A 5,378-nucleotide genomic window follows, 5' to 3' on the forward strand; every position below is an offset into this window, starting at 1 on the left:
ACACTTATCAAACTTTTCTGTAGAAGCATCCACAAGAGCTTATTTTTTACTGCTTTCTGGTGGTAGAACCAATGCCAGTTTTTTTGGGGTTTTTTTTTGCAGAAAACATACAACATAAATGAGCTGAGACAATTTAAACAAACCTCTCAAAATCTGGGACATGGCATTCACTTTCAGAGTGTACATGATCATTTGTAAAAGTCTGAATGAAATCCATTATGTCATCTATGTGCAATGAGGCTAGAGAAAATAGGAACATTACCATCACTGAAGTATCAAAAAGCAGACCTATTTGCAAGCATTGAGTTTGAAGCAAAGAAGGGAATGTTCTGCACAGAATCACCAGCTTTGCCTAAATGAGCCACGCTTGAGTTATGTGCCAAACAAGCCTCAGGCATCCTAGCTTCAAGGGCATATTTCATAGCATGTCAAAGGGTCAGCTTTTGCTGGATTTTATCATATTTCAGAGCAGTGTATGGTGGAAAGATGATACAGGAGAGGAACCACCTCTGTATTCAATGAAGGCAGGATTGTACTCATTATATCATTTCAAAAAGTATTTATTTTAACTACTGACTGCTGCCAGAGAATCTACAATTTATAATTCTATTTCTTTGAAAAAAACATCCTGTAGCACCAAGACACAGTGCTATGAAAGTTTCAAGAAACAGACATTGCATACTTACAGCTAAAGATCTTTTCCTTGCGCTTCTGATCGCTGTGTGTTGAGATAACAGCCTATGAAAAGTGAGATGGCCAATACCCTTTTAAAAGAAGTTTTGAAATGGCTGTGAAGATGAATTATGACATACTTTGAAGAATTTTCTTTGTTAGTGTCTTTTTTTCTTTCTGTCAGTCTATGGTATATCTACTTCATAGTGCCATGTCCCTCCTTATTTAGAAAAAGGAAATTAAAATGCAAAAATGACTCATAGAGGTAAAATGTTTTTGGTTTTTTTTTTTGTTGTTCTTTTTTTGTTGTTTTGTTTTTGCTTTTGTTTTTTTAATTAATGTACTGAGACCATTCACATAGCAAGGTACCAAAACTCTAGCATTTACCATTAATATATTTTGGTGTTTATTTATTGTGAAACCCTTTGACTAATGAAGTATAAACTTGAGGGGGGTTGAAACCATTGTTGGGTTGTTGGTTTTCGTTTTGTTTTGCAAAATGAGGAAATTACTTTGAAAGCAAATTCTAAAATGATAAAAAGATTTCCAGCCTAACATTTCCCCTAGCTTCTTTCACGTTCTTTCTCTTGCAAATTGTTCTCCACTTCAGTTATTATTTCTCATATTTTTTTAGTTAGTATGTGTCTCCTGAGGTTGGATATGGGTTCAACTATTCCCATCTACTTCATAAAGCCTACAATTAAGGCTGTATCTCATTTTAAAAGCTCATCTGTTCTTTGGAAGAATATTGGGCCTCTAATAATCAGTAAATGCAGCAAAAAAAATTTTTTTTTTTTTAAATGGCTCAATGCTTAGTGCAGAGAAAAGAATGTCAGCTAGTTATGGCACCTTGGGTCAATTTTATTTCACTTGGGATCTTTAACAAAATACCATTCCTTGATTGCTTCCACTTATTTCTGCTCTCATGTGATCTCTTTTATGTCCTCCTTAGTCTCTCCTTTCTGCTGCTACTTTTAACCACATTTCAGTTTTTTTATCTTACTTTTTGGAGAGGGTATCTATTGACATATTTGGTGTTCATAATAGTCTGGATTGACAAATGCAGAATATAAATACAGCTGTCTCTTGCTGTATGACTATTTATTATTCATGTAGCTTAATTAATATTTATCAATGTTAATAAATAAATGATATAGTTAAAATGCTGGTGAATGGTGAATTTGAGTGGAATATAATTTGCATAAAACAATTGCTCTTTTTTTAGAGTAATTAATTGAGTGCTATTCAACTGATGGAGCTTGAAAACTACTTCTATATCCATATGTTGTCTGTATCATTGATAATTAACACATTGAGAACATAAAATTAGGCTAACACACAATATAATGTATGTAGGCAAATCTAAAAACTAAAGCAAAGTAGTAAGTATAAACTTGCCGCTGCTTTACACTAAGTAGGCACTCAGATAATCATGGATCTATGAATAATCTGTATATTTAATTTTTACTGGAACCAATAAACAATCTGAAAGACTAAGCCACAGTTTTTATCCTAGAAGAAGTACGATAATGAGAACTAGAAATAAACTAGACATAGAAATATTAATAACTGTTCATATAAATATTAAACATTTAAAAATGATGATGATACTCATCAAGTTCAAAATGGAAAGATAATTCAATTCTTAATCATGTTCTTGAGTTTATCATTTGATATGTCTGTGTAGGAAAGTTATGATTCTGATGCACATTATTTTAAATTATGAACAGAAATATATAACACATCAATCTGTAGCAGGAATAACTGTATTTTAGTTGTGTATAAGTCTAGATCAATGGGCTTTGAAGTAGCAAACTGAATTTGTGGTAGGTTTAGCTTCAGAGGTACACTGTCTGAGAAATAGCTTTGTATAAATTCAGGTTAAGTTTTACAGAGGCTTTGGAAATACTTTGCTAAAATAAAGAAGATAAACAATGATTCCCAAGCACGACATAAAAATAGAAGTAGAAACACTAAAGGAAAGTGAAAGAAAAGAGTAGAAAAAAATCCACTGGAGCTAAAGTTGAGAAAATACAGAAGAAAAAAACATAAAATATCTTCAATAAAAGGGTACAGATGAAGAGTATCATACTTAAAAAATTTTTTTTACATGCAATAGGTACTTAAAGTTTTTTCTCCAAGTGAAACAGAAGTGACAAAGTATAAAAATCTGCTGCAAAGTTTGATAATTATGGCACTACACATAAAAATGAAATATTTTATTGATTTTAGATATTTACTTTACAGGCAAGGCATCTGTATGGGAACTGTTAAGTTGCAGCCTGAATCATTCATTTGTCACCTAAAGAAAGGACTGGTTCAGCCATGGGAGCACAGGTGAAGGCAATTCATCTGCCATGCTCCACTCCTCCTAGACCCCATTTAATGACTGACTGCCATGAAGCAAGGGCTTCTTTCTGGAGATCCCTCCTCTGGGGAGTCTTTTCTGCAAACCTAGATCTTTGGATACAGGTGGGTATTCTTTCCCTGTTTGTTTCTTTTCCCATTTTCACCATGATAATCTTTCCAGCTGTAACACCAACTGTAACAGTATCATTCTGATGAAGTCAGGCTTGTTTTGAGACCTCCTAAGTTCTGTCCTAGTACTGATAAGTAAAGTGCAGAAAGAAGCAATGAACTGAGAAGGTAGTTTAGTGGGCGTGAAGTAAAGTGGCTTGTAGATACTGCATGATTTGATTCATTTAGTCTTCCTATCAGAATCTAACAGAAAAAAAACAGACTAAACAGAGTTGTAGGATTATACTGAATTGAATTTGATGTTCCCAATGTATAAAGTAACAAGAGGAAAATGTGTTCTAATGCTTACAGAAATGGGAAATTGGGAATTTCAATGTCTGTAATATACATGCTGATGTTAGAGGAACTGAAAAATTACAGATGCATAAAGGCTCAAAGAAAGACTGGAGAAGAACATTCCTGAAACTATTACTACTTTATCAAACTGATGCATTGCTCATCTGTGGCAACCTGTAGTGCCTATCTGGGCAACGTTTTGTAGGCATGTGACTCTAAGTTGTCACTTTGAAATTGAAAATCCAAATTACTCTGATAAGGAAAAAACTGTGGTAGATCTCTTGTGAGGAAGTCTGGTTAAAAAAGGTGAATGATCTATCTAAAATGAAAACTGTGCACAGTAAGATAATAAATGATTTTAATCTGCAAATTCTATTTCTCTTCCCAATTTCAGCAAAGGTCAGTGTTTCTGCACAGGAGTACAAGAAGCATTGCAAGACAGTATAGACATTAACATTGCCTGAGAGTGATTGTGGATCTCTTGGCAACAGTCAGTATGAGTGACAACACAATGAATTTCAGAGTTTAAACGGTATTAATAAATTTATTCAGTGGATGGATTGTAATACTTAGAATTGTGCAAATTGTTATCTTCTTTGCCTGGAAAAGCAAGATGTGAAATTAAAACTTGCAGGCCAGATTTTCAACAAAAGCCCTAACAATCCTAATTCCTAGTTAGTTTCAGTTTTGATGCTGGGAGATTTGTTCTGATGTCTTGACCTCGTTAGGGAGAGTGAGTTTGAAAGCGTAGAATCTCATGGATCACTTGGCAAATATGAGTCCAACAGATAATTGTATACAAGGGGTCTAAGCTGACTCTGTACTCGGAGACAGACCCCCTGGTACCTGAGATATAGTATTTTTACTTTTATTATGTTTCAGTGAAGTCCTATGAATTATATCCTTTATATCCTTTGATATCAGCAATAGCACCCATGTCTCAGACTCTTATTCATTCCCATAGTTCTGTCTGCTGTAACAGATGGGCAAAGGTTTCAGGAAGCCCTTTGTTTGGCCCATGCAGATCTTGAGGTCTTCTGCTGTGTTGTTCAGAAGGGGACCAGACACACCCTTGTGTGCAGAAACTTATGTGAACTCCTGACTAATTTAGCATGGTTTGTACTTGTATTCACAGGGAAGGGATGAATGTCTGAGCTAATTTCATGCAGTTTCTTGGAGACTTAAATTTTGACAATGTGCATTACACACAGCTGTGATGTCTCATCAAAGCTGTTCCCTGCTCCCTGTGCTGTATAAACCAATCTCTGCTATTCTTCCCTCAATTCCCCAATCATCTTCCTCCTTTCTGCTGCTACAGAGCAGTGTGATGTGCTAATAAACTAATTAACACATCTTTGTAATTAACCTGGCCTTCTCTCTAACCTGACTATTCACACCAGGAGGAGAGATGTTAGGTGGATCAATTTGCAGCAATCTGAGTCTGTTTACAAGCATACGGACAGTTTAAAACAAATAGTATGTTAACAAGGCCTCAGTAGAGGAACAAATTTTGCTACCAGCTACTGAGGTGGTAAAAAAAAAATCACATTTTTACTAGAATATTATTTATTCTGTACTTTCTAATGTCCAACCTGGGAAAAGATAAAGAGGGTTTGTTAGAAAAGAGATGGAAAACATGCTGCTGGCTAGAAAAAATAGGAGGCAAAGATTATTCTGAAGCAGTCACCTCCTGGAAGGGCACAGCATCAGCTCAACTATTTCCTGACAGCACCTTTGGATGAAGAATTAGTCATTCTCCTTTGCTTGGAGCATGCTTCTTTGCATAGGTGGGTCTCCTAGGGAAACTCCTAGAGTGATTATCAGCAAGGGTATTTCAGAGATGGACTAGTGCTTTATTTGCTTTATTCTATTTGATTTAGGTAGGCATTTTT

This window comes from Meleagris gallopavo, chromosome 4, assembly GCF_000146605.3.
Source record: "Meleagris gallopavo isolate NT-WF06-2002-E0010 breed Aviagen turkey brand Nicholas breeding stock chromosome 4, Turkey_5.1, whole genome shotgun sequence".
Classification (NCBI taxonomy): domain Eukaryota; kingdom Metazoa; phylum Chordata; class Aves; order Galliformes; family Phasianidae; genus Meleagris; species Meleagris gallopavo.